The sequence below is a fragment of the Orcinus orca genome, chromosome 12 (genome assembly GCF_937001465.1).
Source record: "Orcinus orca chromosome 12, mOrcOrc1.1, whole genome shotgun sequence".
Taxonomy (NCBI): domain Eukaryota; kingdom Metazoa; phylum Chordata; class Mammalia; order Artiodactyla; family Delphinidae; genus Orcinus; species Orcinus orca.
Window position 1 is genome coordinate 43,313,681 of NC_064570.1, and position 25,381 is coordinate 43,339,061.

Consider the following 25,381-nt stretch of genomic DNA (forward strand, 5'->3'; position numbering starts at 1 on the left):
AAAAACTTCAAATTCATCAGAGAGGAACAAGTAACTAATGAATAAAAACTAATAATCTTCCTAATAATATTGGGGTTTAATAGAAGAGTTATTAAGAATAGTATTTGAGCACTTGGCTTCATTATAATTCTGTTCTGATGAGGCCAAGGGGGCAACATTTTCAAACATATGGACATGTTAAATATCCATACTAATGTTCACAAAGCACCTGGGGGAATTAACACTAAATTGGTACATCCACTCAAAAATTCATGCTCTATTAAAAGTGGGATAATGGTGTCACCTTTGTTTACAAGTCCTTCAAAAATTAGCTTTCAAATATTTTCTGCATCTTTCAACAAGTAAAAACATTAACAGGAAAACTACAAATGAAATATTAGAAAACATGTCAAGATGTAACTTCCTTTCCACATGCAGATACATGACAATATTCCTTCTCTATAGGCAAGTTTATAAGTAGAACATAATCTGCTGGAGAATTGTTTGAAAACAATGCTGCCGTATTACTTTTGCTTTTATTGGATACCAGTAAGAATGACCATGACCTAGCAATTTAACCTAAGAGATCTTGCCTCACAAGTCAAGAGATACCATTTTATGAAGAAAGCAAACTAAACCAACACTTAGAACCACAGATGAGCTGAGATTAACAAATGCTTGCAGTGAAAAGGAAGTATTAGAGTTCTGATTTGTAAAATAGTGCAAAACTCCCAGCTGTTTCCACTTAACCACATCCTCTGTTATCTATACTGTATTGAAATGAAAGATCTGTATTACAGAGTTTCTATTCTGAGTGTGAAAGAATAGTACTAACTTTTGTAGGTCCATGATCTGTCAGATGTCATTCTCTGGAAGCCAAAAAGCTTCTGAACTTCATAGTTCAGGATTAAACTGTATTTGCTAAGTATCAAAATACTATTTGCTATATATGGGAAATAAAATATATGAATATAGTAGCTTAGCCAAAATTATAGACAGGAAAAAGAATGTATTTAAATTTGATCATGATGGTTGACAATGACTACTGAAATCCATAAAATCCTGGTAATAATGGTTGTTAAATTGTATTTTATTACTAAGAATCTGGGTAATATACACTGTTCATTTTCAGTGAGGAAATTGATAAAATGCCACTCTAAACATAATTTTTTTGTTTTATTGAAAGAAGAGTTGTCAGTTAGAACTATATGTTTTTTCTTAGTTCAGAAATATATAAGAAAGTCTTATTTGCCAGCTTCACCAGGAACTGACAGCAGTGTCTGTGTCTTCCTTTCCCCAAGAAGCAGAATAGTTCTAATGAAGGATAAACCAGAAAATATAAATTATTTTTGGCCTCTATCTTTGTAGGTGACTTTTGTTGCTTAGACATTGAGATGACAAATGACAGCTCTATTATTCTGGATTGACAATCAAAGAAGTACCAGATTCTATACCCAGAGTGGATGACCGAAGTGTCAAAATTGCATAGGGAAGCAATATTTCACATGATATCTACTCCTTTAGAAATTATGCTCTGCTTTTCATACCATTGTAAAGTTTTCACTTTAAATTTCTGTTTCTGGTTTGGTGTTCCTATTGCTCAGAAGTTTAAACAAGTCTCATTGGCTATTGACCTCCATGTACATTCATGAAGAATGATACATGAAAGACTGTTTGAACAGGTGCCTGATTCCTCCACAACCTCTTTCATTTAATGCCCCATTGACAGCCAGTGCCCACCAAGACAAAGGCTTCAAGGAGCTGACATTTTACCTGCCTCTTCTGCTGGATGGCATCAGTGAAGAGGAACAGAAGCTGGATCTGGCCCAGAGAGCTTGGAGCCAGGATTCAAAGGCCTCTAATAATTTTTCTAGATGTCTTTAAGAGTTAGTATTAGGGCTTCCCTGGTGGCGCAGTGGTTGAGAGTCCGCCTGCCGATGCAGAGGACACGGATTCGTGCCCTGGTCTGGGAAGATCCCACATGCCGCGGAGCGGCTGGGCCCGTGAGCCATGGCCGCTGAGCCTGCGTGTCCGGAGCCTGTGCTCCGCAACGGGAGAGGCCACAACAGTGAGAGGCCCGCGTACTGCAAAAAAAAAAAAAAAAAAAAAAAGAGTTAGTATTAATCATTATTAATGTCCCTACACACAGTTTTAAAAGGCCAAAAAAAAAGTCCCCAAAACTCCCCCCAAAAAATCCAACATGTAGCTCTGGGAGGAAGAAGTTATGAAAGGAGGACATCATCATATACGCAAACTCACAGGAAGTGTTCCCTATTTAGCATAGTAAGAAATTATAAGAATTGTCACAGAATCTAATAATCTATTTCTGACAGTTCCCACAAAACAGATTTTCTTCAAAACTCTTTTTTAACTAGAAACTAATATAGATAGAGAGATGACAGAAAAGAGATGATAGATAATAGACAAGCTAGGTAGATAGATGATAAAGATATAGAAATAGATATATATAAAACAAAGTTTCAGAAACCAATGTTTACATTTTTTATTTTAGTCGATTTCATTAAAAAAGAAAGATTTTGATTGCTAAATAGATTTCAAAACTCACTAATGGATTGCAACTTGCAGCTTAAAAACATTGCACTGGGGTTATTATGTATGTGTAGAGAGAGATTGTTCATGTTTTGTTTCAAAGTTTAAGGATGTAGACCTCTAAGAAATATGAAACTGAAACTGTGGCTTCTGCATTCTTTCTAACCTACGTAAATCTGGAAGATGTCTTGATGCTTTAAATAGAGAAGTAGAGACAACTCTGCTTAAAAACAGATACCTTGTGACATTGAGAAGCCTGCTCATAGTAGCAGGAGAAGAAGGAAACAGTAGCAACATAGATAATGTTTAAAGCAATACACTACCTTTGAGATTTTCCCAAGGGTCACATAGATTTTTTTTTTTTTTTTTTTTGCAGTACGCGGGCCTCTCACTGTTGTGGCCTCTCCCGTTGCAGAGCACAGGCTCCGGAAGCGCAGGCTCAGCGGTCATGGCTCACGGGCCCAGCCGCTCCGCGGCACGCGGGATCTTCCCGGACCGGTGCACGAACCCGTGTCCCCTGCATCGGCAGGCGGACTCTCAACCACTGCGCCACCAGGGAAGCCCCACATAGATATTTTAACAGGAAGAGTGTGTGTTTTTGAGGTACATCAAGAAAAGTTGCGATTGTTAGAGCTGTAAGGCACCAGATTTTTCCCACACCTTAGAAGTCATCAGTTCATCAAGGAGAAAGTGCACCTGGATGATCATAAATCATCAATCCCTGCCACTGGGAAGAAGGCTTCCAAGTACGCCACATCCCAGACCACACCCACCATATTCCCTCACTACCTCATCTCAGGTTTTTTATTACTAAAGAATAGCTCTTCCCCTCAACAAAGCTAGAGACTTTCAAAAACTCTTTCCACCTCCTCCATTTATAAATAATTGTATGGTAGCATACATACCAGCATAGGCTGCAGCCTGCTGTTGCAGATGGTGTTGATACTGTCATCTCTAAACATGTCATCCATTGATTATTATTCTTATTTCTTTTCACATAGTGACTATCTCTATGGTCAGAAAGAATCAGCAGCAGTGAAAAACATCTATAAGTCACGAGGAAAATAGGGCCATAAAAAGAAATTTTTGCTGACCCGCATACAAGGGCTTTGGAGTCAGGGAAGGAGAACTTGCCTGCTTTCTGCCAGCAGCAAGGATTCAACTAAATAGTAATGGACTGAAGTTAGAAATCATGTTGTGACCTAGTTCTCAGAAATTCTAAAACCAGATTTATTTACCTAGCTTTATTTTCCTGGGGCGTTTTAATTTATCAGTGACTTGGGTTAATTACTCTATAAATTCTACACTTGACAGCTCAGCTTAAACCTAAGGAATCCAGAAGAAAAGACATCAAAACGCAAAGACATCAGCCAGGTGTTTCTCTGTGTCTTCACTTTGACACACATATACACACATCTTGGAACATGTACGTACATGGACCTCAACCAGCTTGGAATCATCCGGGAAAGTGGGTCCCTGGAATGCACCATTCAGAGCAGCAGATATTCCTGTTGCAGGGCAATGGATTCTAGAAATATTTTGTATGCTACCTATTAACATTATTTGTTTACATTTCTCAAATAATTTATTAACAGATGAGAAAGAAGGAAAAATATTTTTTAGCTTAAAAAGAAGTCTTATATAAGAAAGGCTATGTTGATGTCATTAAAAAAAAACAAAAAAAAAAACCCTTGTTTTTATGGCTAAAGGGCAGAAGCCAAGGAGTGGCTCACCACCCATCAGCACTTCATCCTTCTGAAGAGTGAACTACTACTGGAGAAGGAACATTGTTTTGTGGACGTCAGAGAAAATCAAGATGTAGTAAACTTTGGGGGAAAAAATTATTAATGAATTTCAAAGGTTCACACTTCTCAATTAGTTAGAAGGGTTTGTTTTTTTGTTGTTGTTGTTGGTTTGGGTTTTTTGCTTTTGTTTTTCCCAGCCATGCTTTGGAAAGATATCAAGACTTTACTGAAACCACAGCTCCCTGTGGAGTCAAAGCTAGTAATTAATGTGAGATGATGAAAAGGGGAGACATTGACTTAAGGCCCATATATGGCTTTTTAGTAATGAATTTGGAAGTACCAGCTAGGCAGACAGGATCTGGTGAGCAGAGACTGCAGCAGGGGCTGAGGGTAGTAAGCCTTTTCATGCCCCAGTGTTGTAGGAACCTGGAAACACTCAGTGTGGCAACTGCAGCCAAACACAGGCAGCATGGGAGGGAAAAGCTACCGCTCAATGGAGATCCAGTTATGTACATCCTGGCTCTACCACCAAGTCAGGGACCTGAGTAAGTCGCAGCAGCCGCCTTGGTGCCTGTATCCTCACTTATGAAATGAAAGGTTGTATCATCTACAAGATTCCTTGTATGACTCAAAATTCCTGAGCTGTGGTACAGATGCCTTCCAGATAAGGACAGTCCAGAAGAAATCTAATGCAAGTCACATATGTAATTTTAAATGTTTAGTAACTACATTAAAATATATGAAAAGAAACAGGTGAAATAAGGTTTTATAAAAATTTTTACTTAACCCAATATGTCCGAAATACTGTTATTTCAACATGCCTTTGAAATCTCAAGTAGCCATGTAACTTCAAGCGCTCAATAGCCCCGTGTTGGGAGTAGCTGCCATCTACCATTTTGGACAGCACAGCTATAGACAGTAGTGTAAATTTTACAAGACAGAAAGGAAAGGAGCTACATTTCTCTTTGATGCTCTGAGTCATGATTCCAAAGCCTGGCTATTCACCAAGATTACTAGAGGAACTTAAAAAAATATTTCTGAGCACATCCCATTCCTTGAGCATGGGTCATGTCTTTAAAAATCTCCCTAGATAAACCTGATGTGCAACCAGTACATTCCAGTCTGCAGAGCAGTGTTTAAAACCTCTTCACTGACCTAATTGAGGCTTCATGCTGTTCAGAGGTAGGTGGAATAAGGGAAGCAGTGATCATGTGGTTAGCGGCCCCTCCAGAGACTCTCCAGAGAGTGGGCATGAGGACTATCTTCTGTCTCCTAAGTGAGCTGGAAGATTTCAACACTAATCCTGACAGCATGGGGTGCTTTCAGTTATTGAGGGCAATTTAACTTTTTCAAGTTAAAATGTATTAAAAACAAAAAACAGTGAGCTGATGTTGCAAAACAAAGGAAGCCAGATTCTATTCTCCCAGGACGTGTCCAGCTGGTGACTTGATGGAGCTGCAGCTGTGGTTATAGATCTATTTTTGAGCCACTTAACATTTGTTTGTAGACTGGTTGCCCTCGATCTAAGACATTATCACCTTCATATGTGTTCAACTGAGTGATAACAGAGTAGTTGGGAGAACTTATCAAAGTGAAGAGTCCCACAATACTTCCATTTTACTGACAGAAAAAAAATGGGTATACATATTAGAAGTCTCCCTTCTCGACTTCCAAAATCATTTAAGCATGGACAAAGGAGGCTACTAGGGAATTTTCAGAAAACATTCGAGTTGAAATTATGTTGAATGAGCCCTAGCTAATGTTATTCCAAAGGAAAAGCAAAGGGGTCTCAAGTGCATCAATAGATGAGGGTATCTGTAGCCTAACTGGAGCAGATAATTTAAAAATATCAGCCAAAAAACAATAGGTGAGACCAAAATGGTGATTTAGAATACAGCCTGCATCCCACCACAAAAATCTGCAATTAGACAGCTATCCACAAACAAAAACAGCTCTGGGAGAGCTCTGGAGTCCACTTAAGAAACCCTAACAGCACAGTGGAATGAAACACCTAAGAATAACAGCACCAGAAGAGAATGAAGACAGCTTCATTTTGCCTGTTATCATCCCATCCCCTGGCTGGCATTGCTCAGCACCAAGAGTGAACTTCCCAGCTAGAGGGAGTTCCCTTTGTCAGGAAAGGAACAGCTGGGTGAGCAACTTGCTTACCCAGCCTTTTGGAACACTACACAAAGGTCCCACTTTGGTTCCCCCTACCCAGGCAGGCAAAGTTGAGACACACAGAGACAGCTAGGAAACAAGGAAACAAAGCAGGGGCTACCAATGGCAGCTATGCAGTAGGAGCAATTGCAGTTACAGAGACCTGATATGCAGACAAACCCAGCTGATTTTGCCACTGAAGAAACTAATGGCCAGCACAGTCACAACAGACCCCCTGCAGATTTCACTAGCTTTCACCCAACAGATGAAAGGTGTTCTCATTCATTGACGCCAGTCACCTGAGTCCCTCCCTATTACCTCCCCTCTCCCACCCCGACCAGAGCCCAGAAGGACACCAGCAACCAGCCTAGGCCTCTGCAACTCGTGAGTACAAGACTCCCACAGCTGCCCCCACTGCCGTGTGCACATTCAATTCTAGCCCCTCCAGCCATGCACTTTCACCCACTGGCCTGATGCCCATCACAAACCTCCTGAAGGGTGCATACCTAGGGGGAGATTTGGAGACACAGAAGAACATGCTAACAGCCAGGGCCCCTGCAGATTCCAGTGAACATGTCATTGGCTCCTGGCCCCCACCACTACACTACGTGTGTGTTTGCAGCCAACCCTTACCACTACACAGGTACCTGCAGGTGGCCCCCACAGCTGAGTGTGTGCACACCACCAGTTCCAGCCGCCACTGTTGCCTGCCCTGGTCCCTAGCCACTGGACCTAGAAGTACCACTGAGGACCCCAATAGCCCTTGCAGCCACTGTGGACCTCCTGCAGTACTCACCAAGCACTACACCATTGTCAGTGATGTGGACCCCAGCAGCCTGAGGCAAAGAGACATCATCTCCCCCTAAGAACCCAGTGCTGCTACATACCCTCACGCTTGGCACCCTGTACCACTAGACCTGGGGCCAGAGTACACTTCAGTGTGCCCCCACCCATAGGTGAAAGTCTTCCCTTAATGAAGTCAGCCCATAAAACACAGATAAAGTCAGCCCTTCTTCAAACACAGACACCTACCCGAGGCTACAGGGAATGCAAAGAATTAGGGAAACATGACTTCACCAAAGGAATACAGTAAAAGCTCTAATAACTGGCCCCAACAAAATGGAGATCCAGGGATTGCCCAACAAAGAATTCAAAATAATTATCCTACAGACGCTCAGAACACTATAAGGCAACACAAATAAACAATTTAACAATATCAGGAAAACAATACAAGAACAAAATGAGAAGTTCAACAGAGAGATAGAAACATAAAAAAGAACCAAACAGAGGTTTTGGAGCTGAAGAATACAATGATTGAACTGAAGAACTGAATAGAGAACTTTACAGCAGTGTTGATTGAAAAGAAGAGAGAATCAACGAGTTAGAAGACAGATCAACTGAAATTATTCAATCTCAGGAGAAAAAGAAAAAAGAATAAATAGGGGCTTCCCTGGTGGCGCAGTGGTGTAGAGTCTGCCTGCCGATGCAGGGGACACGGGTTCATGCCCCAATCCGGGAGGATCCCAAATGCCGCAGAGCGGCTGGGTCCATGAGCCGTGGCCGCTGAGCCTGTGCATCCGGAGCCTGTGCTCCACAACGGGAGAGGCCACAACAGTGAGAGGCCCGCGTACCGCAAAAAAAAAAAAAAAAAAAAAAAAGAATAAATAGGAATGAAGAAAGCCTATGAGATTTATAGGACACCATTCCAAGAAACAACGTTCATATCATTGGAGTCCCAGAAAAAGAAGCGAGGGAGAAAGGGGTAGAAAGCTTATTTAAAGAAATAATGACTGAGAACTTCCCAAACCTGGGGAGAGATTTGGACATCTAAGTTCATGAAGCTAATAGTTCACACCAAAATTTCAATCTAAAATGATCTTCTCCAAGACACATTTTAACCATCTAAAATCAAAGACAAAGAGAGATTTTAAAAGCCCAGCTAGGAAAAAAAAATTTCTCTCATATAAGGGAACCTCCATAAGGCTATTAGCAGATTTCTTAGCAGAGATCTTGCAGACCGGGGAGAAATGGAAGATATATTCAAAGTGCTGAAAGAAAGAAATTGCCAACCAAGAATACTTTACCCAACAAAGCTGTCATTTAGAAATGAAGGCAAGATAAAGACTTTTCCTAACAAACAAAAGCTGAGGGAGTTTATCTCCACTTGCAAGAAATGCTGAGAGTTTATAACCACTTGAAAGAAATGCTGAAACAAGTGGATACACAATATAAAAGTAATTTCTATTATAGGTAAACTATAATATCAAAAACATAAAAGGGTGGAATAAAAGGGTAGTGTTGTTCTATGCAATAAATGTTAAGTTGTTATTAGCATAAAATAGACTGTTATGTCTATAAGCTGTTTTATGTAAGCCTTATGGTAACCACAGAGCAAAAACTTATAGTAGATTCACAAAAGGTAAGGAGAAGAGTATCAAAGCATACCACTATGGAAAATTGTCAATTCATAAAGGAAGGTAGCAAAAGAGGAAGCAAGGAACAGGGAACTAGAAAACAGTTAATAAGATGGCATTAGTAAGTCTTTACCTATCAGTAATTACTCTAACTATAAATGGAATGAATTCTCCAATCAAAAGACATTAATGGATTAAAAAAACAAGACCCAACATCTTGCTTACGAAAGACTCACTTCAGCTTTTTAACACACATAGGCTCAAAGTGAAAGAATGAAAAAATATATCTCATGTAAATAGAAACCAAAAGAAAGCAAGGATAGCTATATTTATATCACACAAAATAGACTTTAAGACAAACATGATAACAAGAGACAAAGAAGGTCATTATATAATGATAAAGGGGTCAAGTCATCAAGAAGATATAACAGTTATAAACACATATGCACCCAACATTGGAGCACCTAAATATATTAAGCAAATACTAACAGACCTGACAGGAGAAATAGACAATACAATAATAGTAGGGGACTTTAATACCACACATTCAACAATGCATAGATCATCCAGGTAGAAAATCAACCAGGAAACACTGGATGTGAAACATATTTTAGGGCAAATAGACTTAATAGATATATACAGAACACTACATCCAATAGCACCAGAATACACTTCTCAAGTGCACACAGAACATTCTCCAGGATAGATCACATGATAAGTCACAAAACAAGTCTTAGCAAATTTAAGAAAACTGAAATCATACCAAGTATCTTTCCTGACACGCATGGTATGAAATTAGATATGAATAACAGGAGGAAAGTTAGAAATTCACAAATATGTGGAAATTAATCAAAACACCCTTGAACAACCAATGTGTCAAAGAAAAAAATCAAAAGAGAATTTTAAAAATATCTTGAAACAAACTAAAATTGAAACACAACATATCAAAACCTAAGGAATGCTGAAAAGGCAGTTCTAACCTACATTAAGAAAAAAGAAAAAAATCTCAAATAAACAAGCTAACTTTGTACCTCCAGGAACTAGGAAAAAAAGAACAAACTAAGCCCAATTTTAGCAGAAGGAAGGAAATAACCAATGGTCAGAGCAGAAATAAGTAAAGAATAGAAAAACAATAGAAAAGATCAATGAAATAGATTGAATTTTTGAAAATATAAGATGGACAAACTAGACTAAAAACTAAACTAACTAAGAAAGCAGTCTAAGAAAGTAGACTAACTGAAGAGAGAGAGAGAGGGAGACTTAAAGGATTAAATCAGAACTGAAATAGGAGACACTACAATTGATACTACAGAAATATAAAGGATCGTAAGAGACTACTGTGAACAATTACATGCCCCCAAACTGGATAACCTAGAAGAAATAGGTAAATTCCTAGAAACATAAAACCTACCAAAACTGAAGCATGAAGATATAGAAATCTGAACAAATTAATGAGTAAGGAGTTTGAATCAGTAATCAAAAACCTCCCAACAAAGAAAAGCCCAGGACCAGCTGGTTTCACCGGTGAATGATACCAAACATTTAAAAAAGAATTAATGCCAGAAAAATATTATCCTTCCTGAGGTGGAAAGAGTGAGTTTCTTGAGCTGCTTCCCATTCTGACAGAGTTCTAACTGAAGTTCTTGTAAGGCCTTATTGTACAGCAATTCCATACGCTTCATGGTTCCCTTATTGTGCAAACCTTCCATCCACTCTCTCTTAAAATAAGTTACCCCTTTTGAGATAGCAATGAGAGTGGCAACTCTGTTTCTTGCAACTGAAAGAGCCTGACTTGAGAATGAAAACTGGCCTGAACAGCAGCTGTAGGATCTACATGAGGTTATGTTGTCTAAGACCAAAGCAGCACATAGCACACAAAATGCTTTCAATCAATACATAAAAATTTACTCATTGGTTGGAAATAAAAACGTTTTCCAATCTCCTTAATTTTTTAAAAAAGGGATTTTGATAATTAAATTTATATAGTCTAGGTTAACATTTACTTAATGAATCTCCAATCCTTACCTCACTTCTCAAGGACAAACATGAGGAAGACTGTTCCTGTGTAGACTGCACTAAATATTATATTCATTCTTTTTCAGAGAAGGACTATATATCAGAAAATATTACCTCTACATATTGCTGTAAATATAGGTGTATATTTAAAAGCTATCTGAAGTCTACATTCTAGAAAATGACGTTACATCACTTTTTAAAAGCAGATAACCACTATGATTCAGTATCTGAAGGCTGCTTCCATATACTCTAAAACCTTTTCTAAGAATCTAAGAAAACGTATCACTATGTTTAGATTGACTCTAAGACTTTTTAAACTTAAAATAATAATTATCAAATTATTTTACATTAGCCCATTAAAGTTCAGAAAAAACAAACATCTTGATAGAGAAGCCCTCATCAAAGGAGAAAAATTATAAAATAAGCCCCACATCTACCCGAGTCCCTCTATATCACAACGGCAAGTGTCCTATGGATAGAGACAATCAGATCTATGTTCAAGTAACAGCTGTACAATTTATTTGCTCTATAAGCTCAGGAAAATTACTTAGCACCCCCAAATCTCAGTTTTCTGGGGATATTAATGCCCATCTTGCAAGGTTATAAGGATGAATGTAAAGTGTTGGACACAATGCCAGACAGAGTAAATGCTCAAAAGTAGCTATTATTATTAATGAAACAAAGTCTATTTAAAGATTTTACTGATAAACATTTATAAGATTTTCTGGAAATTAAGAAGGCCTCCATGAAGAAAGATATTTATTCAGAGTAACTATCCATGACATAAACAGGTTAATTTGGACTACTACAAAGGAAAATATCCCCAAATTTTCCATTAAATATTACCTAACACACACTCACACACATGATTCGACACCCCGCCACGCACACACCCTTAAGTAGTCTTTCCATTTCTCAAGAGGAAAAGTAGAACATAAAGTTCCTTCTGCTTAAACACAAATTAAAGGTCATTGTCAGGTCATTTGTAAAAATATCCATCAGTGTTTATACAAAGACAAACCCACAGAGATATACACTTCCATGTACACACATACACACAAACACATTTACTTATATGTATACTTGAACAATAAATTAGTAAAGACCTAGGTTTTAGTGCTTAGATAACGTAAATGAGTACGGTGGTGGGGAAGCCCAAACACTTATATTGACCACAAGACTCATGCCTCTCTTATTCTTAATCGTCCCGGATGAACTTGTCTGACGAACACATTCCACAATCCCACAGATTATTCTGGAGAAGGGGAAAGAGAGAGAGAAGGAAGAGAGAAGGAGGAGGGAGAGGAAGTGGAGAGGAGGGAGCATGGAGAAAGGAGGAGGAGGAAGAGAATAGAGGGAGGGAGGGAGGAAGGGATGAAGGAAGAAAGAACAGAGGAAAGGAAGGAGGAAAGAAAGGAAGATTCCATGTGTAGGGCATGTGCGTGGGTTGGTTTGGCAAGCCAGGTCAGTTTTGGGAAGCCAACTTTTTTGCCCAGACTTGCCCTAAGGTTATGTTGTAAAACGGGTAGTGATTTCTCTTCCAGGCATGTTATTGGAATGAGTGAAGTCCCAGACCTGACTAACATTTTCTTCTTGGCCCTCTTACTTCTTTAGCACAAACATGTGGGCTGTGGTGGTTTGAAGTGTTCTCCTCAAAGAATCCCAAAGTTCCTGCTTTTTGTTTCTCAATTTCCTACTACCCAGTTCCAAAGCTAGTGACTCTACCCTGTCTAGCACTGACTCTGTAGATTTTTAAGTCCTTTTGCCTTTCAGAACCACCATTCCTGGCACAGCTGCCTCCACGCAGAGCCTAGAAATTAGGATCAATTACCCATGCCAATTCAGTACATATTGAGAGATTCTTCTAGGGCAGGTACTTTATCATCTGAGGCAGACCTGTGTTTGGGGAACCTTTATGATTGAGCAAAGAAATGGTTCTAACTGGTCATTTTAGTTGAACTTATCCTTGGACATAGTAACAGGGTAAGGTAAGGTCTGAAAAAACTGGTTGTGCCCAGGAAGCTATGTGTAGATAGATAATGTGTAGTTAGATAATAGCTGACTCACACAAAGTAACATTCATCAAGGCACCACTGTTTATTGATACTGATTCCAAGAATATATAAACACCTAAAATCATGAAATGTTACAGCTAGACATCTAGTTTGACCCTTTTGTTTTACATATTTATGGACAGAATTGAGGTCTGGAGATTCTAACTTTTCCCAGATGATGGGCAGAGACTGGAATGAGCTTTGGTTACAATCCAGTGGAAACTAATTGTAACCAAGGAGGTTACACACAATTAGTAAAGGCTTAATGATGGGACTTAAAGTTCTCATAAACTAAAAAGCAGCACTCTGGAATAGGAGAACTGCAGTCACTAGAAAGGTGTGTGATAAAATGTAAGAGACAACTCTCCAGGTTCTACCAGAGTTGAGACGAACATTCAAGACCTTTATCTCATTCATAGCTTACCAGGGAGCTTTCTAATTACAAACTCAAATCCCTAAAGCCCTGAGATTAGAATCGGAGTACACTTGATGACAGAGAGGACTATTTTAATCAGCAAAGACTGATCATTTGAATTAAATTGATAAATCTGTTTCTAAAATTATATACTTGAGGACACTGGATTCATGAAAAATTAATCCAAGATGGTCAATAACCCTTATTCTTTTTCTCTTTTTGTGGAACATTATTAAAAATTTCAGCATATATGTAGCTATTTCATAAGGAGGTAAAAATAATGAAGTTATTAATAAAGAACAAGCATTACTATAATAAAATTGTAGTAAAACGTAGTTGTGATATACTTAGCCAATAAGAATAATAATATTATAATCAGCTATAAAAATGGTTCTTAGAAATTTAAATGTTAATAAGGTTACCAACTTAACACTTTTCTTAAATAAAAAAATAAAAGTTTTAAAATGTGATATGAAGTATCAGATTTATTTTTATCTTCTACTATACTCAAAACACACTGTTTTCTCCCACAGGTACTAGCAAGGGTTACTCTGTTGCTGCCAGGAGATCTGGGTAAGGAACAGCCAAACTGAGATCAGATGACTATTCGGTTAAAATAAGGGTTCTAAGACTGTGGATTCATGAGACTGGGGATTCAGTGAGGAGAAAACATTCACATCTCTGTTACAGGAAAGTTATTAATGATGTTGACTATTTGGCAGAAAAAAGAAAGACAAAAAACCCCCCAAATTCATGCTCAATCACAGCAAATGTTCTACTAACCACTATGTAAAAACAAACTACAGTATTGGTAATATTAGCCAATTTGAGTAGCTTTTAACACAGGAATAAACATTCTTTTCTAAGACTGTAAGTTCTGTGTAAAATAATACAACACAGAACAGAGACTGGGATGTTTCGTGGGACTTTCAGGGCTTTCTTTCTTTCCTTTCTTTGAACAGAAGATATGCCAGGAAAATCATTATACAATAAATAAAATACTCTATCTTCATCATGTCTAAAGTCACGAAAAACACCCAGATACTGCTCTACCTTTTTTCTTTACTTGGAGGCTGATAGTAGTGTACGTGTTCAGTGAAAATACACATGTGGAACGTAACTCCTCTTTGAGAATACCATGACAACAGTGAGGACTTGCCTGATGTTTACAGAGCCCTATACTTTGCTGTTTAAGGACAGTCTTAAATATCATAATCACCAGTTGAATACAGTGTAAGACCTGACTGGATTCTTTGCTCTCTCTCAAAGAGGAGACAATTGTGTCAGTGGATATTTTTATGATTAATGGGCTAATGATGGTCTGTTTAACACTTTTCCCTGAGAAAATGTGGGAGAAGTCAAGACCCTGCAAGTTCTAAAAGTGATTTGCTTATCCAGGCTTCTCTCAAGAAAGCTTTTGTGATATGAAAAAGAGATTCAAGTTCCTTTCTCTGAAGAATGAGTTCTGATATAATCATGCTTCTTTAAAAGAAGTTTTTTTTGCCAGGAATTCCCTGGCGGTCCAGTGGTTAGGGCTCTGTGCTTCCACTGCAGTGGGCCTGGGTTCGACCTTTGGTTGGGGAACTAAGATCCCACAAGATGCATGGCACGGCCAAACAAAAAAGTTTATTGCCACAGAAGTTAGAGAGTGGAAGGTCTCTGCTCTGTGAGGAAGTAAGTATATTGATACTACATTGACCTTCATGCTAGTCCTCAGCTAATCCCCTTGAACAGTTTTTATTAATGCATTTGAAATGGCCTGATCACTTTACAATTTTCTTATTATCCTATTTCTTTAGGACACATTAAATCACTTTGAGATAGAGAAAAAGTAAATTATAAAATTTTTAAATGAAACAGATTTGGGTGACTTAATCTCTTAAAGCTTATGAGCTCAGAGTAATCTTTTAAAACTTTTATTCATGTAAACATGAAACAGAATTAATATATAATCCATTCTTCTTAAGGCAATAAATAGGTGTGGAGCTTCTAGTAATGAACACTTGAGGAGACTGATAAATCCTCTCTCCAAAAAGCAACCATAGAGCTAGATAAAATCGACAAAAACAATCATTGTAGCAGTACTCTGAAAACTGACCAAAGGCATACAACAATCTGTGAAGTGTTTAGGTTTGAAAAACTGCTGAACTTAGAGTAAGAATAATTAGAATCTGTGCCATTCTGTCCTAAAGCTGCTCCCACCCTGCCCTGCTCTCCTATTCCTCCCCTGCCTCCCATTCTGCCCTCAGTAAGGACAGAAGTTTTGTAGAGGCAGGGCAGCTATGAGGACTGGCAGCCTCTTTGTCAACCTGGAGTGGTGGCAGACAACCACTCCCAGCAGCATTCTCAGTGAAAGTGATCATCTCACTTAGGTGGGTGAACAAAGAAAGCTAAGAGCTCTACCAGTCTGAGCTTGTGGTCATGGTTGAGGCATATTCTTGGCTGTGTATATGTGGTGACTAGAGTGGGCCAAAGATAGTCACCCACTCCTAGCCAACCCTGGAGCTGTGTGCATGCACAGAGGAGATAAGAAAAGGCCCAGTGTAAAGTAAAAGCTGGAGCTGGAGCAGACTTGGGAACAGCCTGAACTTTGAATGAGCTCCCCTACACACACAGAGGTTCACTGGCAGAGGACAGAAGTCTTATGGCTTAAGGTGTTGAACACAACCTCTGTCCAATCACTCAGCCTTTTGTAGACAAAAGGACATCCTTAGGAAACCAGGCTTAGAATAAAAATAACTGTGTGTGTGTGTGTATGCATGTATGTGTGTGTGTGTGTGTGTGTGTTTGGGGGGGTGTAGATACACTATATACATACATATATAACTCTGCTCAGTTTTAAAATATGTATATACATACATAGATATATATGATATATATAATGTATAGATACATATAGATATACATATATTCTATATTTGTATACATACATCTATATATTTTTTAAATTGAGCAGAGGCATCAGCACACGCAAATGGCAGAGGAGAAAATTTTCACAAATTTAGCCCAGGCAAGTTACTTAAACAAGCAAACAAAAATCCACAGCAAAAATAACCTTCAGAAGTAAAAAAAAAAAATCAGAATCTAGACTCATTGAGATATATTGTCTAATACATCCAGTTATGTAGAGCTCTGTGGCACCATGGGTAGAACACTGGACTTCTAATGTGTCCAGTTTTCAACAAAATGATTATGAGATGTGCAAAGAAACAAGAGTGTGTGCCCTATATTCAGGAAATAAAGCAGTCAATAAAAACATTCTCTGATTGCCACCAAATGTTGAATCTTGCAAACAAAAAATACAAAACACTTATTCTAAAAAAGCAGCTATTTAGTTCAAAGAACTGAAGTAAACTATGATTAAGAGTTAAAGGAAAGTATGATAGCAATGAATCAACAAATAGAAATTCTTAGTAGGGTGACAGAAATTAGTAAAAAAGAACCAAATGCATATATTCTGGATTTGAAAACTAAAATAAAAAATTCACTAGAAGGGCTCAATAGTAGATTTAATATGGCACAAGAAAGAATCAGTGACAGATTGGTAGAAACTATCCAAACTGAAGAACAGAGATCTGTGGGACAACATCAAGTGTGCCATCATCCAAGTAGCGGGAGTTCCACAAAAAGAGGAGAAAGAGAAGAGAGCAGAAAAATATTTGAAAAAATAATAACTGAAAACATAACAAATTAATCTGCAAACAAACATTAATCTGCATATCCAAGAGTCTCAATCAACTCCAGGTATATAAACCTTCTGCATGAAGCTCTCCTCCCTGGTTTTTTGTGGTTGTGTACTCTCATGGGTCCCCTCACACATCCATGACTATTCCTCTTGTGTACTTGTCTTTCTCAATCCTTTTTGTCTCAGTGAATGTATTTTAAAACCCCATGCAACTCATCTTTCTATACTACACACTCTCACATAGAAATTCTATCCATTTTCAAAAACTATCAGTAAAGAGACTTTCAAAACTTATAACTTCTGTATTTCCACTGCCTGGTTAAATACCTCTTCTTGGGTATTTCACTATCTCCCTAACTGCAGAATGGATATTCTTCTGTTGTTCCATATTTCTACAACAGCATTAGCACTAAGAGTGGGCAACAGGCAACCTGAAACCTCAGTTACCTTTGACTTTCCATCTCCCCCAATTTACTCAGTTGTTAAATCCTACCAATTCTACTGACAATTGTCTCCTTCCTAGTCATTTTCACTACTACTTCCTTAGTTAAGGATTTCATTACTTTCTCACCCAGATTGATCCTACAGCAATAACTGGCTTTCATGACCCTGTTCTCTTCTCTTTAATCCATCCAAAACACAGTAGTCAGATTACTATTTCTAAACCATAGCTCTGATCATTTCACTCCATGTTAAAACAACAAAATGATGGTTTCCCGTGGCTCACAAAATAATATCTGAGTTTGTTAACAGAACATTCCTTTCGAAACTATATTTACCACTTCCTTTCACCAACCTCCAATTCCAGTTGTGAAAAAAAAAATTTTGGAGACTGTTTTCAATTCAACTGAAATAAACCATGATGTTTAAAAGAGAAAAAGGAAAGTTTATTTTTGAAAAAAACATGAAAAAAGATTATTATTTGTGGGTGAGTGCATGTTCCCTGACAACTTGTAAATGTTCTAAGTTTTATCATTATGTAAGTTCTTGGAAGCGCAGAGTAGCCACATCAGCTATGGGAGAGGAAAAGTTTGGGACACGTGGCCATGGGATATGGTGAACAGATGGATGGGGCTGGGGTGGAGGATCCCATGCTGGGCTTTTTCAGCCAGTTATAGACAAGAAGACCAACTAATTTATCTACTGACAGAAGCAAGTTACTAGTAAATGGATACAGATGAACAGAGATTCTAGCACAGGGCACATGAGACAAATAAAGATTAGAGGAAATATTTCTGGAATACTCAGTTTTGCTATTTGTAATCATAGAGGAACGTACAGTTCCAGATGGACCTGGGCGAAGATGTCTAGGAAAGCCCTCAGAGGTCCAGACACACTTGACAAGGGGAAGCTGGAGAATCTTGATTAACTGGCAAGAAGCTGCTTTGTTTTATAAACATGCTGCTGCGTGTACAGTACTTTGCTGGAAAATGGAAAAAGCTTTCTATCACTCTACAGCTGTGTGCATAGAATAAGCTACGTGGATTTTGCAAATTAGGTAACAAAAACCCTGCAGATGCTGGTTGGGTGTGGGTCAAGTTGTTTAGCTAAGCTTTCCACTCTCTCTGTATTTATGCCAAAGGCAATTTTTCATTCAGTTTACGAATTATAATGATTTCTGAATTTATAGGATCAAAATTTAAAACATTTCACTATGAAAGGATGCATGTTAATTAAAGATAAATAGAGCCAGAAAAGTAAGGTTAATCAGGACACAAAACAGAGGTGTGAAGAAAAACAAAGCTCTTGTTTTACAGAAAGGAACTGATGAAGTCTACTCTCTGTGGTTATTGTTGTTTCTCTTACCTGACAGGATCAATGTAATTATAAAATTTCTGCTGCAATTGCTGAAGGTAATCGTCACGGTTATGCCAAATTTTATTATGTCCCCCCAAATTGCTAAGGGTATTATTGAATACAGGAGTAAAAAGTCTCTATAAATCAGAGCAGACTTAACATATTTGATATCTTCAGAGCCACTTCTAAAAAATAAACCAAATCACATGGGACATTTTAGCTTACAAATAGTGATTAAGAAGTATGTGAAACCATTTCTTACCATGGGGTATCTGAAATCTCAGACTTCATCAAATTTTGTAAATCTTTAGCCTTTATTTGACCTCAGGACTCTCTCTAATCATCAGTAATACCAATGCTTTTCATTTTTTCCAGATTAATTCTGCAATAAGAGCATTTCTAATCTTAAATGATGAATAATGACACTGTTGAAAAATTTAGCTAAAGTAAATCCTGCACAAAGCATCTTTTCTTATATATGTTTTCCTCATATATATGAGGTACTGCATAGCATGTCAGTAGGGAGCAGGGGTTTCTGAGTCACTTTATTTAAATTTATGTACCAGCTCTACCGCTTATCAGCTGTGTGACATTGAGCAAATATTTATTGTGTGTGCCTCAGTTTACTTATCTGTAAAACAGAGATAATGATAGTATTTACACCTCATAGGGCTACTGCATTAACAAAGATAAAATCTAAACTTCGACATTATCAATATATCACTATCATTAGCTTATTCTCTTTATAGTCATAAATATTCACATATATCACATAGTCATTAATGTTTTTGCATCAAAGACTATGAACTTAGCATAAAATACATACATATTTTGAGCACAATATAACGACACTAATAGAATTTGATGTTATTCTTTTCTTTAAAACATGCAAGTAAATACAGCAGACCACATGTCACTCAGGCATTTTAATATTAGTTTAAAAATAATGTTTCTTTCATTTTTTAACATCTTTATTGGAGTATAATTGCTTTACAGTGTTATGTTAGTTTCTGCTGTACAACAAAGTGAATCAGCATATGCATACATATATCCCTATATCCCCTCCCTCTTGCATCTCCCTCCCACCCTCCTTATCCCACCCCTCTAGGTGGTCGCAAAGCACAGAGCTGATCTCCCTGTGCCATGCAGCTGTTTCCCACTAGCTATCTATTTTACATTTCGTAGTGTATATATGTCAATGCTACTCTCTCACTTCGTCCCAGCTTACCCTTTCCCCTCCCCGTGTCCTCAAGTCCATTTTCAAGGTCTGTGTCTTTATTCCTTTCTTGCCCTTAGATTCATCAGAACCATTTCTTCTTTTTAGATTCCATATATACGTGTTAGCATATGGTATTTGTTTTTCTCTTTCTGACTTACTTCACTCTGTATGACAGACTCTAGGTCCTTCCACCTCACTACAAATAACTCAATTTCGTTTCTTTTTATGGCTGAGTAATATTCCATTGTATATATGTGCCACATCTTCTTTATCCATGCATCTGTTTTGTTGATGGATACTTAGATTGCTTCCATGTCCTGGCTATTGTAAATAGAGCTGCAATGAACATTGTGGTACATGACTCTTTTTGAATTATGGTTTTCTCAGGGTATATGTGCAGTAGTGAGATTGCTAGGTTGTATGGTAGTTCTATTTTTAGTTTTTTAAGGAACTTCCATACTGCTCTCCATAGTGGCTGTATCAATTTACATTCCCACCAACAGTGCAAGAGGCTTCCCTTTTCTCCACACCCTCTCCAGCATTTATTGTTTGTAGATTTTTTAATGATGCATTCTGACTGGTATGAGGTGATACCACATTGTAGTTTTGATTTGCATTTCTCTAATGATTAGTGATGTTGAGCATCTTTTCATGTGTTTCTTGGCAATCTGTATATCTTCTTTGGAGAAATGTCTATTTAGGTCTTCTGCCCATTTTTGGATTGGGTTATTTGTTTTTTTGATATTGAGCTGCATGAGCTGCTTGTATATTTTGGAGATTAATCCTCTGTCAGTTTCTTCACTTGCAAATATTTTCTCCCATCTGAGGGTTGTCTTTTTCTCTTGTTTATGGTTTCCTTTGTTGTGCAAAAGCTTTTAAATTTCATTAGGTCTCATTTGTTTATTTCCATTTCTCTAGGGGGTGGGTCAAAAAGGATCTTGCTGTGATTGATGTCACAGAGTGTTCCGCCTATGTTTTCCTCTAAGAGTTTTATAGTGTCTGGCCTTACATTTAGGTCTTTAATCCATTTTGAGTTTATTTTTGTGTATGGTGTTAGGGAGTGTTCTAATTTCATTCTTTTACATGTAGCTGTCCAGTTTTCCCAGCACCACTTATTGAAGAGGCTGTCTTTTCTCCATTGTATATTCTTGCCTCCTTTATCAAAGATAAGGTGACCATTTGTGTGTGGGTTTATCTCTGGGCTTTTTATCCTGTTCCATTGATCTATATTGCTGCTTTTCTGCCAGTACAATGATTCATTGTACTGGCAATCAATTACTTGATTACTGTAGCTTTGCAGTATAGTCTGAGATCCAGGAGTCAGATTCCTCCAGCTCTGTTTTTCTTTCTCAGCATTGGTTTGGCTATTCAGGGTCTTTTGTGTTTCCATACAAATTGTCAAATTTTTTGTTATAGTTCTGTGAAAAATGCCATTGGCAGTTTCATTGGGATTGCATTGAATCTGTAGATTGCTTTGGGTAGTATAGTCATTTTTCACAATGTTGATTCTTCCAATCCAAGAACATAGTATATCTCTCCATCTGTTTGTATCTTTAATTTCTTTCATCCGTGTCTTATAGTTTTCTGCATACAGGTCTTTTGTCTCCTTAAGTAGGTTTATTCCTAGGTATTTTATTCTTTTTCTTGCAAGTGGTAAATGGGAGTGTTTCCTTAATTTCTCTTTCAGGTTTTTCATCATTAGTGTATAGGAATGCAAGAGATTTCTGTGCATTAATTTTGTATCCTGCTGCCCTACCAAATTCATTGATTAGCTCCAGTAGTTTTCTGATAGCATCTTTAGGATTCTCTATGTATAGTATCATGTCATCTGCAAACAGTGACAGTTTTACTTCTTCTTTTCCGATGTGGATTCCTTTTATTTCTTTTTCTTGTCTGATTGCTGTGGCTAAAACTTCCAAAACTATGTTGAATAATAGTGGTGAGAGCGTGCAACCTTGTCTTGTTCCTGATCTTAGAGGAAATGATTTCAGTTTTTCACCATTGAAAATGATGTCGGCTGTGGGTTTGTCATATATGGCCTTTATTATGTTGAGGTAGGTTCCCTCTATGCCTTCTTTCTGGAGAGTTTTTTCATACATGGGTGTTGAATTTTGTCAAAAGCTTTTTCTACATCTATTGAGATTATCATATTGTTTTTATCTTCAATTTGTTAATATGGTGTATCACATTGATCGATTTGCATATATTGAAGAATCCTTGCATTCCTGGGATAAACCCCACTTGATCATGGTGTATGATCCTTTTAATGTGCTGTTGGATTCTGTTTGCTAGACTTTGTTGAGGATTTTTACATCTATGTTCATCAGAGATATTGGCCTGTAATTTTCTTTTTTTGTGACATCTTTGTCTGGTTTTGGTATCAGGGTGATGGTGGCCTCGTAGAATGAGTTTGGGAGTGTTCCTCCCATTGCTATATTTTGGAAGAGTTTGAGAAGGATAGGCGTTAGCTCTTCTCTAAATGTTTGATAGAATTCGCCTGTGAAGCCATCTGGTCCTGGGCTTTTGTTTGTTGGAAGATATTTAATCACAGTTTCAATTTCAGTGGTTGTGATTGGTTTGTTTATATTTTCTATTTCTTCCTGGTTCAGTCTTGCAAGGTTTTGCTTTTCTAAGAATTTGTCCCTTTCTTTCAGGTGGTCCATTTTATTGGCATATAGTTGCTTGTAGTAATTTCTCATGATCCTTTGTGTTTCTGCAGTGTCAATTGTTATTTCTCCTTTTTCATTTCTAATTCTGTTGATTTGAGTTCTCCCTTTTTTTCTTGATGAGTCTGGCTAATGGTTTATCAATTTTGTTTATCTTCTCAAAGAACCAGTTTTTAGTTTTATTGATCTTTGCTATTGTTTCCTTCATTTCTTTTTCATTTATTTCTGATCTGATCTTTATGATTTCTTTCCTTCTGGTAACTTTGGGGTTTTTTTGTTCTTCTTTCTCTAATTGCTTTAGGTGTAAGGTTAGGTTGTTTATTTGAGATTTTTCTTGTTTCTTGAGGTAAGACTGTATTGCTATAAACTTCCCTCTTAGAACTGCTTTTGCTGCATCCCATAGGTTTTGGGTCATCGTGTTTTCATTGTGATTTGTTTCTAGGTGTTTTTTGATTTCCTCTTTGATTTCTTCAGTGATCTCTTTGCTATTTAGTACATTTGGATCATCTTTACTATCATTACTCTGAATTCTTTTTCAGGTAGGTTGCCTATTTCACCTTCATTTATTTGATCTTGTAAGTTTTTACCTTGCTCCTTCATCTGTAACATATTTTTTTGTCATTTCATTTTTTTTTGGATGGGTGGTGCTGTATTCCTGTCTTACTCGTTGTTTGGCTTGAGATGTCCAGCACTGGAGTTTGCAGGCAGTTAGATAGAGCTGGGTCTTGGTGCTGAGATGAGGACCTCCGGGAGGCCTCACTCCGACTGATATTCCCTGAGGTCTGAGGTTCTCTGTTAGTCCAGCGGTTTGGACTTGGAGCTCCCACCATAGGAGCTCGAGCCCGACCTCCAGCCTGGGAACCAAGATCCCGCAAGCTTCGTGGCATGGTAAAAAAAAATACAAAAAGAAGAAAGACAGAAAAAAGAGCAGTACAATATCAAAGAGTAAAAAACAAAATAAAACCAGAAAGATAAAAAATATATTAGGAAAAATAAAACTATAATTGAAACAACTGCAATAAGGTAAAATAAAACCACAGCAGAAAAAAGAAAAAAAAAAGGGGTGGGGGCAACAAGCCAAAAAGAGAGATCACTAACAAACTATAAAGAATAAAATAAAATTAGAAAAATAAAAGATTTATTAGGAAAAATAAAAATATAAAAGAATCAACAACAATGAATCAGCAAGGTAAAACAGAATCCCAATCTAAAAGAGGAAAAAAGAAAAAAAAAGCCTTGGTTATGAGGGCAGAGTTTAGGTGGGGGTGGAACTTAGGCAGGGGCGGGGTTTAGGGTGGGGCAGGACCTAGGCGGGTACGGGTGACGTTTGAGTGTGGAGCGAGGCCTAGGTGGGGCGACGTTCAAATGTGGGGTGGGACCTCTGCTTAGGACCTGCATGTAAGGGGAGAGGCAGCACGTGGAAAGGAGGGCCTCTGGAGTGTGGGGTTCCGGAGTTTGGAGGTAGGGCCATGAGTGAGGGTGTAGGTGCAGGGCTTGGGTTCTGCGTGGCAGGAGGGAGGCTCCGAGGGCACAGGATTAGGCCCAGGATCCCAACAGGCTTCCCAGTGCCTAAGTGGACAGGGAAAGCACTGCCCCGTTCCCTTTTGTTCCTTTGCACCCCTGCCCCACCGTCTCCCCATTTCTTTATTTTTAACACAACTTTTATAAGTTATAACATTCAGATGAGCAAGATTTTGGCTAAAATTAATTCTATCACATCATTTAGCATCTTGTAGCTTGTATATCATCTCCCATTCAACTGTTTATATGTCTAGGTCATCATGAACCTTTTCAACAGGAATGTATTTTCTGTTCATATACTGCAAGATACCCATTTTTAGATTTTTCTCCTATAAAAAGTTGACATCTGAATACAAATGTAGGACATATGCTGAACATAATTCTGAGAGAAATGTTTATGAGTAGGTGCACACAGAAGAGAAGAAAACAAAACTTTCAGTAAACTCTCTGGGTATAGTTGGTGAAACTTAGGTAGTATATGAATGAATAGAGCAACAAGAAGTGGAATTATTTGTGAATCACTTCAAATGTAAAGATGAAGTAGAATCCTTTATCTTTCAGAACATGATTTAGCTTTAATTCTGCTAGAAGGTAGTAGAGTCATTTCAATCTTTCTTTAAAAGAGAAAAAATGGGAATTTGCCCATTCTGAGTCAAAGTGTCAAGGATAAAAGTTCATTCATTCATTCAACAAACATTTGTGTGATATGCTGGGAATATAATGGCACAAAGATAAGAGATTTCTCTCAAAAATATTAGAATCTAATAATGAGACACACATGTGTAAACAGATTAGTGCAATAATGTTCACTAAGTAAATACAATACATTAAAAGAAAGCAGCAATCGTAGAGATCAACACAGCAAAGAAATGAACTTCTTTCACAGATCACACTATTTTCTAAACTGCATTGTCTTATCTCTGGGTAAGCAGAAAATGCATGAAATAATGTAATTAGAGTGATATGTTTTAATTTGTAAAAAGAGAAATTTATATATTTATTTTGAAAAAAGAGAGGATAGCATTTTAAAAGGATGCTTTTATAGATATACTGAAAAGAATATGGCGTTGAGAGTTGCAAAGACCTGGTTTAGATGCTGGCTCTTCCACTTAGTAATTTTATAGATTTACTAAAGATCTTTAGCTTTCCTGAAGCTCACT

The 25,381-nt window shown here is 37.7% G+C and overlaps 2 protein-coding genes across 7 annotated transcripts in view; both read right to left on the reverse strand.

Annotated features, from left to right (window-relative positions):
- Positions 1 to 25,381, reverse strand: part of DSE (dermatan sulfate epimerase) — a 137,193-nt gene that overhangs the window by 78,073 nt on the left and 33,739 nt on the right. The gene's annotated exons all lie outside the window — the stretch shown is intronic.
- The window catches only part of NT5DC1 (5'-nucleotidase domain containing 1), a 218,637-nt gene that overhangs the window by 2,446 nt on the left and 190,810 nt on the right, over positions 1 to 25,381 (reverse strand). The window lies entirely within an intron of this gene.